The sequence below is a fragment of the Peromyscus californicus genome, unplaced genomic scaffold (genome assembly GCF_007827085.1).
Source record: "Peromyscus californicus insignis strain IS unplaced genomic scaffold, ASM782708v3 Scaffold_19__1_contigs__length_69161282, whole genome shotgun sequence".
Classification (NCBI taxonomy): Eukaryota; Metazoa; Chordata; class Mammalia; order Rodentia; family Cricetidae; genus Peromyscus; species Peromyscus californicus.
This window is the reverse complement of record NW_026294491.1, coordinates 63673691-63698728: the sequence shown is the minus strand read 5'-3', so window position 1 is coordinate 63698728 and position 25038 is coordinate 63673691. Positions and strand designations below refer to the sequence as shown.

The 25038-nt window shown below is 45.0% G+C and overlaps 1 long non-coding RNA gene across 1 annotated transcript in view; it reads right to left on the bottom strand.

The window, feature by feature from the left end:
• Positions 1 to 9078: 9078 nt before the first annotated feature.
• Positions 9079 to 25038, bottom strand: part of LOC128115039 (uncharacterized) — a 41621-nt gene continuing 25661 nt past the window's right edge. Inside the window, exon 3 of the long non-coding RNA XR_008219959.1 lies at positions 9079 to 12075. This is a non-coding gene — a long non-coding RNA (uncharacterized LOC128115039). The remainder of the gene's footprint in view (positions 12076 to 25038) is intronic.

Here is a 25038-nt window from a genome sequence, read left to right as displayed (position 1 = left end):
CATGTTTACGGGTGTGACTGCTTCTTTCAGACAAAGGCAGAAAGAACTTACATGGGAGAAGGAAAGCCACATGTCCACACACGGGAGAGCGAAGCGGGAGCCTCTCTTGCAACATATGGAAATTGAACACACACAATATGATAAGAGACGTAAATGTAAGGCCAGAACGATGAAGTCAGCAGAGGAAAACGTGGGGTGCTCCTGAGAACGGCAGAGCAGAGGAAAACGTGGGGTGCTCCTGAGAATGGCAGAGCAGAGGAAAACGTGGGGTGCTCCCGAGAACGGCAGAGCAGAGGAAAACGTGAGGTGCTCCCGAGAACGGCAGAGCAGAGGAAAATGTGGGGTGCTCCCGAGAACGGCAGAGCAGAGGAAAACGTGGGGTGCTCCCGAGAACGGCAGAGCAGAGGAAAACGTGGGGTGCTGCCGAGAACAGCCTGGGCAAAGATGTTTGGAAGTGGCACAAAAGCATGAGCAGCAAAGGCAGAGGTTGGCACACGGGATAGCATCTCTGAAAACTGCTGCTCAAAAAAAGATGCCGGGCGGTGGTGGCGCACGCCTTTAATCCCAGCACTCGGGAGGCAGAGCCAGGCGGATCTCTGTGAGTTCGAGGCCAGCCTGGGCTACCAAGTGAGTCCCAGGAAAGGCGCAAAGCTACACAGAGAAACCCTGTCTCGAAAAACCAAAAAAAAAAAAAAAAAAAAAAAAGATGCCATCGAAAAGAACGCAGGAAAACTCACGGCTGCTGACTGACTGGCCTTGAGATCCAGAAGACTCAACAGCAACAGAAATTATAAGCTGATTTTAAACATGAGTGAATGCCCTGAACAGACATTAATCTAAGTAAGATACACAAATTAGCATCCTCTTCTGGCGTTAAAGGCACATACACACACACATACACATACATATAAGTACAAATAATAAATCTTTAAAAAAAAAATAAGAGCATCTAGAGAGATGGCTCAGTGGCTAGAAGGGCTTGCTGCTCTTCCAGAGGACTCGAGTTTGGTCCCCAGCATCCATGCTGGGTGGTTCACAACCACCTGTAACTCCAGCTCCAAGGGATCTGACGCCTTCTTCTGGACTCCATGGACACTGCACTCATATGAACATGCACACTTATGCATGTAATTAAATGCAGTAATAATGACTCTTTTAAAAAACAAAAAAGAGAAAGAAACTACTCAACATCACTAGCCACCAGGGAAATGCAAAACCACACCAAAATCAAGTTTCCTATTTATTATGTCCTATCACCCAGTCAGAATTGTTACTAAAAGACAACTATAAGCTCTGGACATGAACTCTCAGAAACTGTGGGTCAGAATATAAATTAGTACATCTGTTATGGGAAACAGCATGAAAATCCCAAAAAGAAAAAAAAAGATATAACTACTATACAATATAGTAATCTCACTTAGGGAAACCCTTGGAAAGGACCAAGGTCTGTTTATTGAAGGGATGTCTGTGCTCACATGTGAACTGCAATCAACCCAGATGTCCACAGACAGGCGGACAGATAAGGAAGACGCTGTCCTTATACACCATAGAATACAGCACAGTTGAGGACTGTCCATGGACAGGTGGACAGAACTATCCACAGACAGGCAGACAAACAAGGAAGACGCTGTCTGTTTACACCATGGAATATAACTCAGTCAAGGACTGTCCATGGACAGGTGGACAGGCAGACAGATAAGGAAGACGTCCTTATACACCATGGAATACGATTCAGTCAAGAACAGTGCAGCTTCTTCATTTGTAGACACTGTAGGGAACTGGAGAAGACTGTCAGAGGAGATAGGTCAGACATGGAGACAGATACAGCATGCTTGCTCTTATCTGTGGGATCTGAAGAGTTGATTGCAAAGTGATGAGGAGAGAGAGATGACCAGAGCCTGGGGAGAGGTCACGGGAGGGGTGCAGGGAAGAGGGTAGCAGGCACTATGCTGCAGAAGGGTAAGAGAAGTAACTTCTAAATTATGTTCCACTAACTCCGGTGGATAACAATTAATGCTATTTAAAAGCAGCCAGCATAGAGGACTTCTTAACACAAAGAAATGGTAACTACCTGAGACAGTGGATGTGCACGTTGCTCGACATGATCACTGTATTTTGAATATGTACATTGAAATGGCATAAGCCAGACATGACTCACACCTGTAATCCCAGCACATGGGAGGCTCAGGAAGGATTGCTGATAGTTCAAGGCCAGCCTGGGCTACATAGTGAGCCTGTCTCAAAAGGAACGTTCAGAGAGAGCAATGAAGATAGAGTAGAGGAGCCAGAGAGATGGCTCAGTGGTTACAAGCACTGGCTGCTCTTGCAGAGGATCCGGGTTCATTCCCAATGGCAGCTCACAACTGCCTGTAGCTCCAATCCCAGGGGATCCAATGCTCTTCTGACCTCTGTGGACACTGCACACACGTGGTGCACATATGTACATGCAGGCAAAACACTCATACACATAAAACAAAACAGTATCTTTTTTTAAAAGGGAGTAGATGTCAGAGGGGGAAGAAGAGACAGACTAAGGAAGAAAAGTCACACTAGCCCATAAGTTACCATGCATCAATTAAATTAAAAAACACATTTTAGACAAAGCTTAACAAAATTAAATTACTTACATTGTTTGTATTCACACAGCTGCACAGGTGACTCAGTTTCTCCTCAGTCACACCAGCAGCGACTGCTGTCACTGTTTTCATTGAAGACCTTCTGATGTGTTCAATTCTTCTCCCTCTTTTATGGGGAGAGATTTTGATGTCTTCCTGTTTCCAGAGTATGCTTTAAACCATTGCCCTCTTTACTACTCTTACAAGTCAAAGCATTTTGGCACCCTAGAGAATATTTTTAAGTTTCCCAGGTGAATTTTAAAACACCCAGATTTAAAGACCCTGATTGTAAAAATTCAATACAACCGTAAGAAATTTCAGTTGATCTATAAGATTGTTCTTCAACAGTTTAAAGGTTTTTAAGAGCTACTTGGCAGGGAGGAAGGGAAAAGGGCAGCTTCACACTGAAATATCATATTGTATCAGCACAAGCTTCACAACAGATTTTAATTCGGTTAACTTGCACTGAGTGCTTGTCATTCAAAAACTCTGGAAACCACAGCGTCTGGGCCAGTTGGTGGAAAAGCTAATACTGTTTGAGACCCTAGGGTATCAAGGTATGTGTGCCTGTGTGTCAATCAAAGGCCAGCTTTGGATGTTGTTCCTTGGGAGTTGTTTACCTTGCTTTTTGAGACACTAGCCAGAAGCTTGCCCAGTAGGTCTGGCTAGCAGGCCAGTGAACTCCAGAGACCCTCCTGCCTCTGCCTTCTCAGCGCCGAGATTACAAGCATGAGCCACCATGCCTAACATTTTTTATGGAATCTCTGTAGAATTGAACCCAGGTCCTCACGCCTGTGTGTTCTATTACTCTAACTTGTCAACTTGACACAACCTAGAATCACCTGGAAAGAGTCTTAGTGGGGAATTATCTAGTTTAGGTTGGCCTGTGGGCATGTCTGTAGGGGATTATCTTGATGGTTCATTGATATAGGCAGACTCAGCCCACTGTGGGTGGCACCATTCCTTAGGCTGAGCCCTGAACTGTCTAAGAGTGAAGCAAGCTAGCAAAGATGAGTTGATTCTCTTTGCTCTTGACTATGGGTGTGATATGACTGGCAGCTTGAGTTCCTGACTTGAAATTCCCCAAAACTGTAACTTGGAGTTATGAGCCAAATAAGCCCTTTCCTGCCCTGGGTTGCTTCTTACCAGGGTATTTGTTACAGCAACAGAAACAAAACTGGAGCATGTGTCAAAGGACTTCGCCAACTGATCACCCTTCTCAGGACCTGACAATCCACCTGCTTTGTTTAAGAGCCTGGATTTTGAGGTGCTCCCGGTAGAAAGGGGTTCCATCTATAATGACTAAAGAAAAGAGAAATAAGTTCACACCTGCTGACACTGTCCACTCCATACTGTTGGCAAGATGGGTTTGGAACATCTTGTGCTTTGTGAACTGATGAAAGCACCATTGGTCTCCTTCCCTGCTCTGGTTAGTGAGCTCTGCTAGGGCACATGATATATTCAGGAGAATGATGCTAAGCACAGCTTTCTCATCTCTGACTGTGAACCCGCCCATAGCAGCTACTCCAGGCCTGAGAGCATGCTCACACAGAAGAGTTTTGTGCTCCCTCCTCCCCTGAACTTGACAACTGTGATGTTCATCCTTGCCTGTCTTCAGTTAGACTACAAAGACATGGAGAAGTCTGAAGTATTTGTCAACACACAGGCACTTGGTGAAGATGGCTTCCAGTAATTAACGATGTCACACAGCCTAGGTACTAGTAAAGATGGGGAAACCATGCCTATTATTTTAAAGATGAACATGACAGGCTTCAGCTAGCAATCCTAGGAACTCAGATACAGTCACATCCTAAGAACATCAGACTGCCTGAGGGGGGAACAGGGGAGAGAATGCTGGGGATGGAGAACATCAGACTGCCTGAAGGAAGAAACGGGTGTGAGAACACCGGGGTTTGGGGGTGGGGGTAGGGGTGGGATAAGGGGTGCCTTTCTTCTAGAAAAAGGCAAGTGAATCTCCAAGCTGACGCCTTCCTGCTGCTTATTGAAATTCAAAACTGAGAAGAGTAAGTCACTGAGCCATGAGGAAGAATAGTTAATGCAGGCAAATACCCACACTCAACTCCGCAATGCTGGCGGGAATGAGCTCATGTAATATTGACGCCAAGGTCGTGGAGTACCTGTGGCTAGAGCAGTCTGCTCTGCCAACCAGACCCAAATCCAGGGCCCTCATTAGTCTCGCTTCCATGAATAAGCATTTGTGCGGCCTTGTCTCAGTTCAGCTAGGTGGGGCTTGGTACGGAGAAGAAATGCTCCCGTTGCAGACTGCCACGCTCTCCCCATCAGCCGCAGGCTTCTGTTGCTTCTTTAAACCCTGGAGCCACTTGGTCCTCCCTAAATTAAGTTGTTCAGTGTGGTTCCAACGGGTGCCCATGAAGAATCCAGCATTTTCTGGAAAGTGGTTAACTAACGAAGTTTGAGTCAACCGTAGCCTCTCCATGGCTTGTGGGGTACATGATATACATTATAGTGATTTTCATAGTCAGTCTAGAGCTATTGGCAAATGTGCTGTTTATGAGAAAAGGAATTATAATTGTATAGACTGCTTTTCTTAGCCACTCTGTGAGTCAGACACACCTACTGTATTAGTCAGTTTTCCGTTACTATAACTGAAAGGCCGAGGCTGGGTGCTTTATCCAGAAAAGAGGTTGATTCAGCTCACCATTCTAGACACTCAAGGGTCTGGTGTGGTGAGGCCCATGAGGGACAATCTCCCAAAAGGAAGAGGGAGGTAGGAAGCCAGAGAGGGGAGGCCTGTTCTTGCTCGTCTTCACAACAACTCTTTATAAGAACAAATGCAAGATCCCTGTCCTAGTGTGCTTCTTTGTTGATGTGGTAAAACACTGACTAAAACCAGCGCAAGGGAGGAGGGGTCTATCTCAGCTTTCACTTTCCACTGTACCACCCAGGGAAGCCAGGGCAGGAATCTGGCAGCAGGAACTGAAGAAGAGGCCAGGGAGGACCAGTGTGTCTTCACTGGCTGCTCCTCTGACTTGCTTCCTTCTTTATGCAGAGCAGGACCACATGCCTGGGGTTGACACCACACACAGTAGGTCCGACCCTCCCACATCAATCAGCCATCAAGAAAATGTCCCACAGACATGGCCACAGGCCAATCTGATAGGTCCAAGTCTTCAACTGAGATTTCTTCTTCTCAGATACTGTCACTGTCTCATGAGGAGTACCTGGGTAGTTGCCAAGGCAGGGCTCCCCATAACTGTAAACCTCCCACTGGACTTCAGAGGCCCTCTCAGCATCACCACACTGGTACTGAGCCTCAATGAACCTTTTACGGACACACCCAAATACATCCAAACCAAGCATCCATTTTCTTCCACCTGGGTCCCCTCGACTAAGTTCCTGTTCCGCTCCAAACTCTCTCCCTCCAACATCTCAAGGCTCCTGCAGTGCAAGCCCGTGTCCCCAGGCTGTGGTGTCCTTCTCGGCAGCCTTACAGCCTCTTCTTAGTTATGTCCTGGAGTCTAGGACTTTAACCCTGCAGGTGACGTTGATGGAGCTTAGTTGGATCTGTAAGAGCTACTGTATCTTAGGATATTGCTTGAGAAACTTGTGCCTCAGATAGAACCAATTTCCACTCTGATGAGTATCTTCCCAGGAGTAATAAGAGGGAGTAAATCAATTGTGCCAAGCATCTTATTTGTAGAATCTTGCTAAACCAGCTCGAGTCTCTTCTGGTACTCTATCTCTGTGGCTGCTTAGGCATTATGGCTGCATTCTGCTTCCAGGGCACAGTGTCATGCCTAGGAGGACAGCAGATGACATTCCAGCCTGACATTGTCAATACTTCCCTGTCTCCATCAGATGGCCTGAAACCTTCGAGCAATGTCTGTGGAGAGAAAGAGAAACAGAGACAGAGACAGAGACGGAAAGACGGGGGTAGCTTCGAGTTTCAGAAGTTTTCTGGCAATTGATTCTGGCTGCATCATGGGTCCATTTGTTACTGGCAAGGGATCCCAGGTCTCTTGCCTCGGTGAGGCAAACATGTCTCCAATGTTCTCAGTAGGACTGAGTCCAATTAGCTGAACCCAAAGAAGCAGCAGACAATTGTGCCAGCACCCAGAGCATTCCTGCAAGCTCTATCACTCAAAAAGCTTTCTGAGGTGAAATGAGGAACTCCAGCACCCATGTGTGAAGGGAGCCTGTGTGAGCCAACTGGTTGTCCTGTCTTCCTCTTGACCAGTCTCTTCAGAAACAAGGAGTCCATTGCTGTAGCCACAATAGCAACAGCAATAGCAATAGCTGGATTATTTTTTTGTAGAGGAACATGGTTCTGCTTGAAATATAAGGATTAGAATCCCATAACAGAGGCAGGACCACATCTGGAGACCCCACCAGAGTCCCCATGTTCAGGGATGAGAGGAGCTGAACTAAATCTGTAATCAAAGAAAATCGAATTCTCATGTCCTGGACAACTTAATCTAAGTCACGGGCAGCCCTTCTCAGCAGGGGCGTCTCTGCTGCACCTCTCTGTAAATTCTACTGCTGCCTTCTGGATCACTCCTGACTGTTTGTGAAAGTCCCTTGCCAAGTCTATAGCCTCTCCTGTGTTCTGACCCTATTCCCGTGGTGTCTGAAGGGTGTGTGTGTGTGTGTGTGTGTGTGTGTGTGTGTGTGTGTGTGTGTATGCCTGCGTGTGTGTGCGCACATGTGTGTGTGCGCACATGTGTGTGTGCACGTGCCTCACAGAAACCTTCTGCTGTGAAGTTCCCAGTGGGGAAAAGCCACACCTGTGGTACACATTCCACAAGCTGACTTGTTTAAACTTAGTGATGGTGGAAAGCTGGAGTGTGACCAGTTGGGAGACAACTTACCTCAGACTGTCTTTAGCTCTCTTGATACCCACTTATTACCCGCTTCGGAGCAGCCTAGCACGTTTGTGACGGTGAGGGAAAAACCCTTGGGAATGAACAAACCCAGCTTCGCCCATCTCGAAGGCTAAGAGTGTCGGGTAGCAGCTGAGCCTCATGGCAGAGAGTTCCTTGCCTTGATTTAGTCCACCTACTCGATATTCCTACCAGTGTTTTTTTCCAATACATTTATGTGTGTTCATGTGTGTATATGTGTGTGTGTGTGTGTGCACGTGTGCACATATGCACAGGTATCAGGAGACAATAGTGAGGAATCAGTTCCCCCCTTCCACCGTGAATCCCAGTGATCAAACACAAACTTAGATTCTCAGGCTTGACAGCAAGCCGCCTCTGAGCCACCCCGCTGGCCCTACCAGTTTGCTTTTAATGCCCCTTGATTTATGACTTTCTTTGCTCTGTTACTATAAAAACTTGGTGAAACTTACCACATAGGAACATGGCATTTAGAGTCCCATGAGTGTGTGCTCCTGAGCCACAGTTGCTCATGTTTGGTTCCAGAATAAACTATCTCTTATTCCGGAGGTGACAACTGTGTTTTTGCATTTATCCTGATCTACGGAGAACTGGCAAGAATGGAAACTTACTATCAGGGCACAGTTAAGAATGAAGCCATGTGGCAATGTCTACCCCAATCACATGCTGTAAACACAGGTCCACTTAGGAGTGAGTGTTCACCTAAGGATGTGTGTGCTCTGGAATGATGGGGAGGAAGGTAATTAATCATATCAGAAAGACTGGAAGAAGTAGCATCTGCAAGGGACAGGTTAAATTCCAGCCCGTTCACACAACAAAAGGCTACAGCTAGAGGAAGAAAACAGTCACTTGAGACACTTGAGATTTTGAAGGCACGTTCAGGAAGGGGAGGTTAGAACAAAAGTAAAAAGCAGAGTGTCATTACAGTTAGGTTGGGACTGGGGAGACGGCTCAGTGGACAACCCTTGAGGATCTGGCTTTGGACCCCCAGCACCCAGGCCAATCATTATCCTTGTACCCCCACAACTTGAAGGTGGAGGCAGGCAGATCTCGGGACTTGCTGGCCAGCAATCTACTGAAAACAGCAAGCTCCTGGTTCAGAGAGAGACACTGTCTCTAAAGAAATGAATAAAGAAGGCCGAGAGATGCTCAGCAGTTAAGGGCACAGGCTGCCCTTGCACAAGACCTGAGCTTGGTTCCTGTCTACCTGCCTGTAACTCCAGCTCCAGGGGATCTGACACCCTCTTTTGGTGTCCATGGGCCCTAGGACACGTGTGACACACACTCACAGACTGATGCGCACATACACAAACATAAGTAAAAATAAAATTAGTCTAAAAACAAAAGCAAAACTAACTGGGAAGCAATTGAAGAAGGAACTCAGCATTGACCTCTGGTGTCTACGTGCACACACAGGTGAGTGCAGCAGCATGCACGTTCACATCCATGGGTCCATGCACACGAATTCAGCATACACACCACACACACACACACACACACACACACACACACACGCGCGCGCGCGCGCTTTTAAAGAAAACACGAGGGCAGTTAAGAAAATGCTTTATTTTTGCTTGCTTGCTGCAGAAATTTTACACCTACAGAAATAAAACTGAACACAGATGCCCTTCAGGATCAGAAACAGATTGTCAGGAGGGTTTTCATTCACACGTTCGGTTCTGTTTTTAATAGTGAATTATCCATTCAAAGTCTTAATTTCTTAATAATAAATTTATCTCTTCCAAAAGAAATAATTCTACTCAGATTGAGACACAGCTGTCACACCGAACCTGATGCGTATTGGCAGGCTTTAAATCAAGTCATGACTTCCTGGATGTGCGGCTGAATGTCAACTTGGAATTTCTGCTCAGACCAGCGTGGCTAGTGCAGGTGTTGGCTCCCCCTCCTCCCACTGCTGCTCAGAAGTCAACAAGAAAACACAGAAGCTTCCCAGCTTCTCTTCCAGCTGCCCAGCTTCTCTTCCAGCTACCCAGCTTCTCTTCCAGCTGCCCAGCTTCTCTTCCAGCTACCCAGCTTCTCTTGCAGCTGCCTCCCTCCCTCATGGCTCACCCTGCTGACTTCTGGGCTGTTCCGAAGACCATCCCCCATCCTTGCCTCCCTGAGATTAAGTGTGAGCAGCTGGAGCTCTAAGCGACTGCCCAGAGCTGTTTTACTCAAGGTTGTTTCTGCCCACCCAGCTTCAGGCTTTGTGTTTAAGTACCTTTCCTCCATCTCTGTCTGGTTTCTGTTGAGTCTAAAAGTACAAAAGAGAGAATAAGTGTTTTGAGATACAAATTCCTGGGCATTCTTTTTCAGAAAGCTGACTAGGGAATTCAGTTATGTAGTGACATTTATTAGAAATAAGTACAAGCTATAAACCTATGGATAAGTGATTCCCATGACTCTAATTAAATGCTAGGTATTAATGAGTACAACTCTCTGATCTTGGAATCAGAATGGACAGTTCTTGGCTCAACCTTGTGCTGAGCCTTTCCCAGAAATGAGTATTGTGAACTTCGGAGGTGGAAGATGTGTGTCCGTGTATGAGGGGACCAACGTGGGTGCTGAGGTGAAAACTATGGTCCCCTGGAAGAGAAGCTAGTGTTCTTAACACTTGAGTCATCTCTCCAGCCCCCTTGTGTATGTACATGTTCATGTATATAGGTCCATGTGTGTGTGCAGGTTCAATGTGCCTTTGTGTCTGCAGGCCAAAAGACAACCTCAGCTGTTGACCCTCTGGGTCCATCCATGGTGTGTGTGTGTGTGTGTGTGTGTGTGTGTGTGTGTGTGTATGTGTGTGTGTGTGTGTGTGTGTGTGTGTGTGTGTGTATGTTCATGTGTGCTCGAAAAGGCATGTACATGCAGGGGAGGGGTGCATGTGTGCCACAGTACTCACATGAAGGTCAGAGGGCACCTTCAGTTGCTCATTTTCCACCTGGTTTGAACCCGGGTCTCCTTGCTGTGTGCTTCTCTAAGCTAGCTGACCCTCAAGTTTCTGAAGTCTCCTGTCTCCACCCTCATCTCACAATAAGGACCCTGAAATTACAGGCACACCCTACTGTGTCTGGCCTTACATGGGTTCAAGAGATTTGAACTCAGGTCCTCTGATCGCTTGCAGGGCAATTGCTTTACCTACAGAGGCATCTGCCAGTCTGAAAATGGCTACACTTGCCTTAACATAAAGGAACTTACATTTGACCATGGCATCTACTCATCCCATTCTCCTACATCACGAACCTCACTGAGACTCTCTAGAACCGTGCATGTGTGGACAGAACCCACAGACTCTGAAGCATGTGGACCATGAACAAATACTGTGAATTTGGGGCTAGAGAGATGGCTCAAAGTGCTGGTTGTTCTTGGGAGGACCTGGGTTCAGCTCCCAGCACCCACATGTTGACTCAACCACCTGTACCTCCAACTCCAGGGCATCCAACGCTCTCTTCTGACTTCTTTGGGCACTGCACACATGTGGTACACAGACACATATGCAGGAAAATAAACAAACCTTTAAAAGAAAACAAATGCTGTGAATCTGTCTAGAATTTTGCCCAGGCATTTAAGACCATCATGTGCACATAGACTGAAAATACTACCAAAGAAATGGTGATGAGAAACTTTGGTCCTTCCAAGAAATATTCTGGATATTTCTTGGTGAGCTCCTGCACCACTTTTTAAAAAATCTTATCCTTAGGACTTAGAGTTTTATTACAGAGGCTTCAGGTACAACTGCCTCAGCCTGGATTAGGAAGCTTGGTGGCTTCCGAATCCACCATGCTGCAGGCTCTCTCTTCAGTGCGGGGCTCCTGGCACAGGCATGAGCATGATCTCTCATTTCCTGGGTTTAGTGAGAGACTGGAGCCAGCAAGTTGAGCCTTAAGTTTTTATTGAGGTGAGTAGATGAAGGGCCCTGACACTGGCCACTGAACTGTGTCTGGCTTGTGATGAGATTGTTGACGAGAGTCAACCTGCTGGACAGAGACGCAACCAAGCAGTTGGGTACTAGGGGCAGTATTGGGCTTCCATGGCTCCAGTCTAGCAGACAAGAAGGCAGAGCATCTGGATGCCTCCCCCATGAGAATGCTGAGTCCTTTCTGAGGGCTGAGAATGATTGACAGCTGGGCTCCCATAAAGAGACAGGCTTTGAGGAGAAGTAGGAAAAAAGATGTCTAGACTGAATTAGGATATCAAAGACATACCCTGCTGTAAATTAGCTTGACTTCTGAGAAGCAATTTTCACAGAAATACACCTGTAAGAGAATGGCTGGGCATCCTGGTCAACCATGACGCTGGGAGCAAATCGCTTTTAGTGGAATATAAGTTCCCAAGGTCAGCCTTTCTGAACTCACTGCACATGTGTGAGGACACAGCTCTCAGGCACAGTCAGAGCAAGCGCTGGGGCTGAGGCCAAAGGAAGTCTTCATGTACCCTGATCCGACATCTCACAAAGGCACAGATGTGAGCTCTGCCTTGGTGACTTCCTGCAGATGAGACGGAAGACTCCATTGTGGGGGTTGCCTGTGGCGGGCTCCTCGCTGGGCTGCAGAATGCTGAATTCCTCTAAATATTTCACAGGGTAGCTGTTAGGCAAAGGGAGAATGCCTTAGAGGGACCCATTACCTTCAGTGGTCTGTTCCTAGAGCCATTCAGAATTCCAAGAGCAATGGATCCTGGAAGTCATTGGGTTCTGACTACAACTGCTGGTCCTCAGCTCCTGTCTGCTTCAGCCACTCCACTCTCCAGCCCTGCCACCCTCGGCTCCTATGACTGCTTTCCAGCCAGCAATACTAGCTTTTCGTCACATCCCAAGCTCAGAGCTGTGGACTCCAAACCAGCCACAGGGATTCTGGCTTGAAACCATGAGCATCTTTGCAGGAGAGACTAAATCTACCCTAGGCACACCAAGGCAATCTCCTTCGTGCTATCCTTTCCAGATGCAGCTCACCCAGCAGTGGTAAAGCAGGGGAAGGAGAGACAGGGAAATGACTGAGTTGGAAAGCTGAGGGCCGAGGGATGGCTCGTTGCCGTCATGGTGCAGGATTCTGTTTTAGAAGCAGGAGGGAGTGGCTGCAGCTCTTAGCAACCACCCGTGATTTTCTTAAAAGAATTGTTCATAAACAGATGCACAGAAAACTGCAAGGACCATCTGGACTTCCTGTGTCCTTTCCCCGTTTTCTGCTAATGGCCACCTCTCCCAAGCCTGTAAGACAGTTTGGAATCTAGAAAACATCCAGGCACACGGTGTGAATAACTTTATAGCATTTATCACAAGCATAGATCAGTGAGAAAGTTAGTCCAGATGTGAGTGATTTCACCCCCAAGAAGTTCACACTCCTCTTCCCCACCACCATCATTACCACATCCCTTGCCCCTGGCAACCGCTAATTTTCTCTGTGCCTCTATAATTTTGTCGTTATGGAAATGCAATCATATAATATGTGACCTTTTGAGGTTGGCTTTTTATGTATCTCAATTCTATTTGCTGAAAATTTGTTAAGAATTTTTATATCGCTTGCCACCTCATCCCTTTCTTTCAGTCACCAACTCCCAAGGCATTCCCTGGGAACCCTCTGGCCAGGGAAGCGGGTAAGTGAGCCTCAGACCTTCACTCTCCCTCCTCCCCTCCAAATCCAATCCCTCAGTCTCACCCCCAGCTCTGTAGCACACTACCTGCTGTGGCCTCTCTTCCCTCTTTGCCCCCCATTCCCAGGAGACTAAGCAGATCCTGGTGGAATGCCCTGCTTTCCCCGCTGCCATGGACCCCCTCAGCCCTCCCTTCTAGCCCACCTCCATTCCTAAGTGTCAGTTTCCAATATCAAGAAACACATTCTACCTGGAACCCCCAGTGGCCACACCTGGCAGGATCTTAGGAGCATTCCCTACCAGGTGACCCACAGCCACCAAACTCTCCTAAAACACAGAAAGAGCAGCAGAAATCAAGGGACAGAACATTCACCCAGCAAAGACATGACCAGATATTAGCACCTAGAATTACAACCATCCAAAACCCAGATGCCTAGACATCAGCATAAAAACACAATAACAGGCAGCACAATATGTCTCCACTAGAGCACAGCAACCCTATTAAATTAGGACATGAGAAATGCAACCCAGCTGAAGCACAAGACAAGGACTTCAAAATAACCTTTGCGAACATGTTAGAGGTCCTTAGAGAGGAAATGAATAAATCTACTAACAAATCTAAAAAGACAAAGAGCAGGACAAAATGAAGAGAACAGTTCAAGACCTGCCAGTGGAAATAGAATCAATTAAAAGAACAGGGGAAAATGGAGATTAAAACTAGGAACTTGAGCAGGAATCTCAGAGGGAAGCCTCATCAATATAAGAGATGGAAGAGAGAATCTCGGGCACTGAAGACAAGACAGAAAAAATGGATACCTCACTCAAAGAAAATGTGAAATCCAAAAGAACCCAGGAACAAAACATCAAGGAAATCTGGGACACTGGGAAAACACCAAATCTACAAATAGTAGGAATAAAGGAAGAGAAGAAACAAAGGCAAAGAAAATATATTTAACAAAATCATATAGGAAAATTTCCCTAACCTAAAAAAGGAGATGCCTATCAAGGTACAAGAAACATACAGAACACCAAAGAGACTGGACAAGAAAAGAAATTGCTCATGGCTCAGGGTAATCAAAACACTAAGTGTATAGAACACAGAAAGAATATTAAAAGTCGAAAGGAAAAAGGATCAAATAACGTATAAAGGCAGACCTATTAGAATTACACCTGCCTTCTCAATGGAGACTCTGAAAGTCAGCAGGGCCTGGACACATGTTCTACAAACTCTACAGACCACAGATGCCGACTCAGTCTGCTAAACCCAGAAAAACTTTCAGTCACAACAGATGGAGAAAGAAGGGCATTTCATGATAAAATCAAACTTAAGCAATATCTATCTACAAACCCAGCCCTGCAGAAGGTACTAGAAGGAAAGCCGCAGCTGAAGAGGCTAACTTCACATAAGAAAACATAAGGAATAAATAATAACAGATCAGTAAAACAACAATAACAACAAAGAAACAAAATCCTACACCACAACAAAATAACAGAAATCAACAAACACTGTTCATTTATAACTCTCGACATGAGTGGTCTGAATTTCCCAATTAAAAAAAAAAACACTAACAGAATAGATTCAAAAACAGGATGCATCCTTCTGCTGCATCCAAGAAACACACCTTAACATCAAGAATGGATGTTACCTCAGGGTAAAAGGTTAGAAAAACATATTCCAAGCAAAAGGACCTAAGAAGCAAGCTGGTGTAGACATTTTAATATCTGTCAAAATAGACTTCAAACCAAAACTAATCAGTAGAGATGGAGAAGGACACTACACGCTCAAAGAAAAAAATCCATGAAGAAGATATTGCAATTCTTAACATCTATGTACCAAACACAAGAGCACAAGCTTGTAAAAGAAACACTACTGCAGGTTAAATCTCATATTGACTCTCACACACTGATAGTGGGAGACTTCAATACCCTACTCTCACCAGTGGACAGGTCATCAGATAAAAACTAAAAACTAAACAGAGAAGTGCTGGACCTAACAGAGATTATAAACCAAATGGACCTAACAGATATTTACAGAACAGTTCACCATAACCCAAAAGAATACACCTTCTTCTTTGCACCTCATGGAACTTTCTCCAAAACTAACCACACACTTGGACACAAAACAAGCCTCAACAGATACAAGAAAATTGAAATAACACCCTCCATCCTATCTGATACTGTGGATTAAACTGGATATCAATAGCAACAGAAACAACAGAAAGTCTACAAACTCATGGAAACTGAGTAACTCACTCCGGACTGAAAAATGGGTCAGGGAAGAAATTGAAAACCTTTAAGGAATGGTTGAGAATGAACACACAACATTCCAAAACTTGTGGGACACATGAAGGCAGTGCTAAGAGGTTCAGAGCACTAAGTGACCACATTAACAAAACATAAACAGGCGCCAGGCCATGCAGCTGGTGGGGGCAGGGCTCTACTGCCTGCCCAGTGCCTCTCGTGCAGGACCCTCAGACACTGTTATGTTGAGTGAGCAAAGGGTGGGGAGCTGGAAGAGAAAGAACAGTGGTTCATGGGCTGGAGAGAGAGGCAGATCTGAAGTGGTGAGTGTGGTGAGGAACAGGCTAATGTGAATGGCCTTCTTGCCACCTGAGTCCAAGGTGATGTCCAAGCCTCAGCTATTGCCAAGGGCCAGCTTGGTCTGAGGCTGTGAAGCAGCTAAGGGGCCTTAGTTGATGCCTGTGGTTCCCATTGCCACTGAGGGCCATGCAGAGGCCTGTAGTCTGGACCACCACCTGGGACCATGTTGTTGTCTGAGGGACATGCTGCTGCCAACGGGCATGCCAATCTGAGTGGCCCACACTGACACCCAGGGCCATGATGACATCCAGGTCTGGGCTGCTGCCTAAGACCATGTCTGGGCCCATGATCCTATCACAGCTGGAGTCTATATTGATATCCAGTGGCCCACGGCTAAGGCCACGTGGATGCCCAGGGTTTAGGCCACAACCTGTGACTGTGTTGATGTTCAAGGGCTGTGCTGCCATCGCCAAGGCCATGAAGTGACTAACACTGTCACCTAGGGCTATGGTGTCATCAGGACCAAGGCTGCTGCTGAGGGCCATGTCTGGGTCCATGGCCCTACCTCAGCCAGTCTGTTGATGTCTATAGCTCTTGATACCATTGAAGGCCAACAAAGGGAAACAAAAAGGGAACTACAACCTATAAGAGCAACATCAAACTAGAAACACATTCTAAATACCTAAATCATAGGTAATTGGCAAATTACAGAGATTACTCCAATAGCTGTCCTGTCCTGAAGAGTCTAACTCTTGTATTTAATATGCCCTTAGCTAAGATATGAGAGGGTTGTAACTATAACTATCTAATCTTCAACCCCATCTAAGACCTGAGAAGGAAAATAATATTACCTGAGTAAGCAGGAAGTGCAAGCAAGTAACTCCTGAAAAATGCAAAAAGTGACAGAAACAGCTGGCTGCCTGAATAGTCACCCAATGTTCCTCTACAATGTTAGGGTATCCAACTTTGACTATAGGCCTAGAATATCTGACAGACCATTTTCAGAAGCAGGAAAATTTAAAAGACTGTCCTACCCTGGCTTGGCAAGGTTCAGCAGTCACTTTTCCTTGTGTCCTGCTTGTCCAGATTGGTTGATGAGCTATCACTTTTCCTTATTAAGAAGTCTCTCCTGTTCAAATCGAATCTTAATTAATTTTGATATGCATCATATATATGATGATTCCTATTCCTGAATATTTCCTGTAATTGTATAAATAAAGAAGTTAATTGTTTCATCAGTAATAAATTCAGTTGTTTGAATATGTAAAACAACTCTTCCTACATATTGAGAGCCAGTAACTATATTGAAAGATACTGTAAAATCCATTAGTAATACGAGAATGGCATACAAGTCTGACTTTTGCACAGATCATAAGGGCTTTGAACCACTTTGCTTAAGTTTCCTGATTTATATCCTGCCTTTTCTGATTTATTGCTAGTGTAGAATGTAGGGGCTCCTGAGATTGGTGTTTCCCATATGATGTGAGGAAGTACCCAACTGGTTCTTTTTATGATTGAGGTCCCTTGCTTTTGGGATATCTGTTGTTAATCTCTCCCAAAAAATTATTGCAAGCTCTTGGCCAGTATTCATTTTCTGCCCATAAAGAGGAGATTTCTTCACTAGTTAAAGGTACTACAATTTCTACTGGGTCCATTCCTGTCAATTGATAAAGTCTTAATTTTCCTTTTAGAATCAAATCAGAAAACTTTTCCACATATGTTTTTAATTTCTTTATTTATGTGGTAAAAATATTCATTCCAAGATAACATCTTCCCTCTGCATTAAAAATCCCTGTAGGGGAATGCTTGGAGGGTAATATAACTAGAATGCAATCAAGTTTCAGATCCACATGATCCATATGTGCATTCTGTAATTTCTTTTCCACCAAAGCCAATTCTCTCTCAGCTTCAGCTGATAATTCTCTTGGACTATTTAAGTCCTTGTCAGCATTTAAGGTTTGGAACAGATTACTCAGTTCATCATTTTTTATCCCAATAGTGGGCCATAGATTGGAAATGTCTCCTAGCAATCTTTGAAAGTTGTTAAGAGTTTGCAATCAATCTCTCCTGATTTGTACCTTTTGGGGCCAAATTTTTGGAAACCTATTTTATATCCTAAGTAATTAATAGAATCCCCTCTTTGTATTTTTCAGGAGCAATTTGTAATCCCCAGTAAGGCAAAACTTTCTTTACTTCTTCAAACATTTTTTCTAAAGTATCTACATATGAATCAGCTAATAAGATATCATCCATATAATGGTAAATTATAGATTGTGGAAACTGTATACAAATTAGTTCCAACAGTTTTTGCACAAAATATTGGCAGAGGATGGGGCTATTTAACAGTCCCTGTGGGAGAACCTTCCATTGACATCTTTTAACAGGCTGAGAATTATAAGAAGGCACTGTGAAGGCAAATTTTTCCTTATCATTTTCTTGTAGAGGTATAGTGAAGAAACAGTCTTTTCAGTTGGCTACTCTTAGGTAACAGAGAAGGCAAAGGCATCCCAGGCTGTAGAAAGCTCATCGACTGATTTATACATAAATATTTTATTTATGACTCTCAGATCTGTCATCATTCTCCATTTTTCAGAATTTTTTAAATAGCAATAACAGGAGAATTCCAAGGCCTGGTTTATTCTCCAATACGTTGAGCATTTAGCTGCTCCTGAACCAGCTGTTCTAAGGCCTGTAGTTTCTCTGATGTCATAGGCCACTGCCCAACCCAGACAGGTTTGTCAGTTAACCATTTTAAGGGTAGGACCCCTGGTACCTCTGAGAGATCAACAGCTATTGTGCCCTGTTTTTGTACAGCCTGAATGGTTGGTAACTGTTTTTTTATAGTGCCTTATAATATTCTTCCCAGAAACATGAGTTGGTTTATAGTCTGTTTCTGATACTAGAGAAATATTAATCTGGGCATTCTATTGCTGCAACAGATCATGACCCCATAGATTCACTGCTACATTAGCCACATATGACCTCAGCCTTCCTCTCTGTCCTTCTGGCCCTATACAACCTGTCTTGTACTTTGTTTTACCTGAGATAGGGTTTCAGTCCCTAAGAATTTAACATCTACCTCCTGAAGAGGTCAATTTGGATGCCATGATTCTTGTGTAATTTTAGTCACATCTGCCCCTGTGTCCAATAGACCTTCAATTACAATGCCATTTATATGTACGCTAAGCTTTGATCTTTGATCTTTGATTATTTATAGAAGTCTGCCAAAATATTTGTTTTATGTTTTTTTCCTGGAATTTTTTATTCATCTTCCAAAGTTGTTCTATCATCCAGAGCTGTATGGTTTTTTACAATAGGCACTGGGTCCTCTAATTGTTCTGTAGATGAGTTTCCTCAAGAGTGATTGGGAATGACTGGACCACATTTGACATGGGTGTCTGTGAGAGTCCCCTCAAGGTGTTTCACAATGGTAAAGGGTTGCCTTGTTTGTTTCTTATTGATCTGCATTCATTGGTCCTGTGTCTGCCTTTGCTGCATCATCTGCATAATCCAGAAGGTTGGGGCCTTATGTTTGGGTCATTCCTAGAAGAAACACTGTTTCTAGGAATGCCCTGTCTGCAATTTCTTCTTAGATGGCCTGGTTTACCACAATTAAAACATTTGACGTTTTGGTGTCTTCAGGCCTTTGGAAATCGCCTCTCTTATCCAAGTCTCATCACTATAGTTAAGAGATTCAATGCTGACTATGTGTTGGATCCATTCTTCTATGGGTGCCGATCTGATCTTTAAAGGCACAATTATCTTTGCATTCTAAATTAGCATTTTCAAAAGCCAAGGATTCAACTAGTACTTGTCTAACTTCTGGATCTGATATTTTATTTACAGCATTAGTTAATCTTTGCAAAAAGTTAGTGAAGGGTTCTTTTGAATCGTGTATAACTTTTATAAATAGCTCAGTTCTTTTTCCTGACTCTTGAAACTTATCCCAAACATTTAAGGCTGCTATATGGCAAAGAGACAAGATGTGTTCATCAAATGTAGCCTGATTATTTACATCAACATAATGGCCCTCGCCAAATATTTGATCTTGGGAAATCTCAAAACTTCTAATCTTACCTTGCTGTTCAAGGGCCTTAGCTTCTTCTCTCAACCAGCTTTTCCATTGTAACTGATGACTATATTCTAATATTGCTGAGATTAATTGACTCGAGTCATTTGGAGTAATTCTATTCCTAGAGGATCACATATTCATCGTCTGTTTCCTTAGTATTTTTTTAAATCTTTCATATATATAGGTTCCCATTTCAGTCTGCATATCCTTCAGGATAATTGTTATTTGCTGGCCTTTCAGAAACACTAACAGGGTAAATCATGGCAGCCATGCTAACACCCCTAGGCAGCTCATCTCTAACTCTGTAAGGTAATGGTGAGTTTGACTCCCCTCTAACTTCTTCAGTCTGTGTTTCAACACTCTGTTTTATGAGTTTTAATAAGTTCTTCTAATGCTTGGGATCTATTAGTAGTTGCTTTTTGTAGGGTCTGAACCTCCTGAACAGTGAGTGCTTCCAAAGCCTTCATTAAATCAGTTTCTTGTTCTTGTCATTTGTATATAATCCTAAAGATTTTAATCTTATCTATCAGGGCTGCCTTGTCTTCCATAGTGACTATCTGCACAGCTTTCAAATTACTTTCCAAAGCTAGGTTCTTCTTGACAATTTCTCATAACCATTTTGTAAAGTCTGTATAATTTTTGTCAGTTGCTCATTTTCAGCATTGTTATCAAACAATTTTTTTAAGAATAAGATATGAATTGCCAGACTAATAGCAATTATAGCTAAAAATGTATATATTCCAGCTAGGTTACTTATGTCTGATAATATCCTGTCCAAACTAGAAATTAGCAGGAACCTAATTGCCTTCATATGAAATTTCCTGCCACTGGCAAGGAAAGGATTTACAAATTGTAATTTTTTAAATTTATTTATCAGTCTAAAGTGTAAAGTTATCCAGTAATTTAACTCAGTTAAAATCCTCAGAAGATTTTTGTAGGTGTAATAATCTTGAATGACCTGTAGATAGATCCAATATTTAGATGGCTCATTCGTGTGAAAATTAGGATGTAATATTGACGTTTGGCAGGCAGATGCTGCAGGTGTGGCACTAAAACAGGTTGGCTCAGGATGACTCAGGCTCCCAGAGTTGACTGTCCTGTGAATTAAGGTCCTACCCAGGCTGCTATCAAATTATTTACACTGAACAAATTTGGTTAGAAAGAGCAACTGAGAGTCCTCAGGCTAAGCAAGTGATCAAAAAGCTGGACCAGGTTGTGCCCCAGTGATGGAACGGAGCAGAATCTATATTGGGGGCATGTCAACCAAAAGCTCAGAGTGATGCCATGCACAGGCTGCCCAGAGAGCACAGACTAGCCTCCTGGCACACACAGGGACTTGCTCATACATTCAGCGGGTGCTGAGGAACCAGGATTGTTTGCCACTGGCCGGCAGGCACAGCTTGAACGCTGGCAGGGTGCACCAGGTGGGAGACCGGCGAATGGGCGGGCGGGAGGTAGCTCAGAGGCTGTGGAATGCAGACACCGCAAGCTGCTAGGAGTGGCACAGCGTGGAGCAGGCTGCGCTCTCCCAGTGGAGCCGGAAGCACTGGCTGTGCATAGTCTAGCCTAGCGCAGGCACTTTGCTCCAAATGCAGCACTCAGCAGTGCCTTTGGTGCAGTGTGGGGCAAGGCCGGGTGAGCCTTCTGCCTCTGCTGGCCAAGCAGGGGATTAAAAAACCAGGGTGTGGACAAAGTTAAGTTCTCCAGGGTCAGGCAGCTCTGGTGGTGGGGTCGGGTATGCAGCTCGGGCTGCCTAATGCAGGCAGGCTTTGTGGGAATTTCAAAAGATGGAGTTTGGGCATACAGCTAGCTGCTGGCCTCCACGGGCGAGAGAGCAGAGCCGCTGCTAGCGAACAGGGGTTATTAAGCTAGCTAGCGTGGACAGGTGGGCACTCAAGAGGCCACTGGGGTTGTGAGGAGGGCCCACCCACACTTTAGGTGCCAGATAATGTGAGAAATCCATAGATGTCTGGGAAAAATACTTATTTAAGGAATAAAATGGGGATCACACTCATGAATATAAAACAAGTACATGCTGCTGATGATCGAGCTGCTGTTCAGCCCAAGGGCAGTGGGGACCAATTGCCAACTTTTCTCCCTTGATCCGGCTCAGACCACCCAAAGGAACACGTGACCCCTCTTCCTCAGCTCTTATTCAGCCACATACACAGACAAGACCAAGCCCTAGGGCTTGTTACCCCAAAGCCATTGGCTGAATGGATCTAATTCCCACAACACTTCTGCCTAGCTATTGGCCATTCAGTTTTTTATTACACCAAACAGCAATACATTTTCACACAGTAGACAAACATCCCACAACATTTCCCCCCTTTTGTCTAAATAAAAAGGAAAGGTTTTAAATCTAACATAGTTAAACTATATACAATAAGAACAATGATCAGGTAAGAATTACAGTCACAACATTCAGTCAATTTGTATTTGACAAATTCAGAGAAAGTACTATATTATCTATCCTATCTTAGTGAGTTCAAAATTTTATACCTAAACCACTTTCTATTATAACTTGTATTACCATCCTAAAAAATGTCTTTTTAGACCTTAGAACATCTTTTTAGATAAACAACTTAAATTTTTATGTTTCTCAACCTTATAAACTTTACATCTCTTATGTAAGTTTCTTTTCTGAATTTGGTAGCAGGGAAAACTATAAAACTATGACTATCTAGTCTTCAACGCCATCAAAGACCCAAGAAGGATATAATATTACCTAAGTAAACAGGAAGTATAGCGCAAACAAGTTCCAAAACTACAGATATGACAGAAATAGCTGGCTGCCTGGACAGTCACCAAAGTTTCCTCTGCAATGTTGAGGCATTCATCTTCAGTCTATGGATCTAGAATATCTGACAGACTTTTCTGTGAAGCAGGACTGTCCTGCCTTGTCTTGGCAAAGTTGGCAGTCAATTTCTTTTGTGTCCTGCTTGTCCAGTTTGGGCAGCATACTGTCAGCAGTCAAGGTAAGGGCAGTTTCTCTTTCCCTCACATCAGCAGACACAGGGAGACAAAAATATCATATCTTATTCATAAGGGAGTCAGATTGTTGCTCTTTCCATTTTTTAATGTTTTTATACTCTCTTTGTGGGGCTTTACTGCAACTAGCTTATTAAATTTCTGGGAAATGTGTCCTCTGCTAATGTAATCAGGAAGTTACTCTGAAGTATTCTTTTACCCAGAAGGTACAAATTGTCAGCAAACCCAGCTGAGTCTGGAAAGTTCTTTTTCAGGAGTTTTGTTTAGTTGGTTGAGGTGGTGATAGGGGGGTGGTGATGGTGGTAGTGGTTTGTGGTATGGTGGTGGTGGTGGTGCTAATGGTGGTGGTGGTGGTGGTGGTGGTGGTGGTGGTGGTGGTGGTGGTTTGGGGTATGGTGGTGGTGGTGGTGGTGGTGGTGGCAGTGATGGTGGTGATGGTGGTGGTTTGGGGTATAATGGTGGTGGTGATGGTGGTAATGGTGACGGTGGTGGTGGTGGTGTGGTGGTGGTGGTAGTGGTGGTGGTGGTGGTGCTGACTGAGGTATGGTGGTGGTGGTGATGGTGGTGGTGGTGATGCTGCTGCTGCTGCTGCTGATTGGGGTATGGTAGTGGTGGTGATGGTGGTGGTGGTGGTGGTGGTTTGGGGTATGGTGGTGGTGGTGGTGGTGATGGTGGTGGTGGTGGTGGTGGTGATTGGGGTATGGTGAGGGGATGATGGCTAGTGGGGTGGTTGGAACAGTTTCACTATATAGCCCTGAGTGACCTGGAACTGGCTATGTAGCCCCCAATTCATGGAGATCCTCCAGCTTCTGCCTCCTGAGTGCTAGAATCAAAGATGTGCACCACCACGGGCAACATTTTTCAAGAATTTTAGCTTATGAACTCATTTTCTTTGTAATCATAGGCCTATTCAAATCACTGATTTCATATTAAGGACATTTGAAAATGAGTAGGTTACTTAACCAAAGTGGAGAATCATCCACAAAACCCTCGCGTCATCATGCTGCTGTGTGCAGGATCCGACAGCTGCCAGTTCGTCCTGTTACTGGCCATCCGTGTTCTCTGGATTTCCTTGTCAGTCTTGTTAGAAGTTGGTCAATTGTATTAATCTCTTAAAATGTAACTTTTATTTCCGTGTCTCCCCTCTGCTTTCCCCTTTCAGCTTCACTGATCTCCGCTTTCTCTCTGCTGTGCCTTCCTTCCCTCCATTCCCCTCTGCTGTTCCTTCCTTCCCTCCATTCCCCTCTGCTGTTCCTTCCTTCCCTCCATTCCCCTCTGCTGTTCCTTCCTTCCCTCCATTCCCCTCTGCTGTTCCTTCCTTCCATTCCCCTCTGCTGTTCCTTCCTTCCCTCCATTCCCCTCTGCTGTTCCTTCCTTCCATTCCCCTCTGCTGTTCCTTCCTTCCATTCCCCTCTGCTGTTCCTTCCTTCCATTCCCCTCTGCTGTTCCTTCCTTCCATTTCCCTCTGCTGTTCCTTCCCTCCATTCCCCTCTGCTGTTCCTTTCCCTCCATTTCCCTCTGCTGTTCCTTCCCTCCATTCCCCTCTGCTGTTCCTTCCCTCCATTTCCCTCTGCTGTTCCTTCCCTCCATTTCCCTCTGCTGTGCCTTCCTTCCCTCCATTTCCCTCTGCTGTGCCTTCCTTCCCTCCATTTCCCTCTGCTGTTCCTTTCCCTCCATTCCCCTCTGCTGTTCCTTCCTTCCCTCCATTCCCCTCTGCTGTTCCTTCCTTCCCTCCATTCCCCTCTGCTGTTCCTTCCTTCCCTCCATTTCCCTCTGCTGTTCCTTTCCCTCCATTCCCCTCTGCTGTTCCTTCCTTCCATTCCCCTCTGCTGTGCCTTCCTTCCCTCCATTCCCCTCTGCTGTTCCTTCCCTCCATTTCCCTCTGCTGTGCCTTCCTTCCCTCCATTTCCCTCTGCTGTGCCTTCCTTCCCTCCATTTCCCTCTGCTGTTCCTTCCTTCCCTCCATTCCCCTCTGCTGTTCCTTCCTTCCCTCCATTCCCCTCTGCTGTTCCTTCCTTCCCTCCATTTCCCTCTGCTGTTCCTTTCCCTCCATTCCCCTCTGCTGTTCCTTCCTTCCATTCCCCTCTGCTGTGCCTTCCTTCCCTCCATTCCCCTCTGCTGTTCCTTCCCTCCATTTCCCTCTGCTGTGCCTTCCTTCCCTCCATTTCCCTCTGCTGTTCCTTCCTTCCCTCCATTCCCCTCTGCTGTTCCTTCCTTCCCTCCATTCCCCTCTGCTGTTCCTTTCCTTCCCTCCATTTCCCTCTGCTGTTCCTTCCTTCCCTCCATTCCCCTCTGCTGTTCCTTCCCTCCATTTCCCTCTGCTGTTCCTTCCCTCCATTCCCCTCTGCTGTTCCTT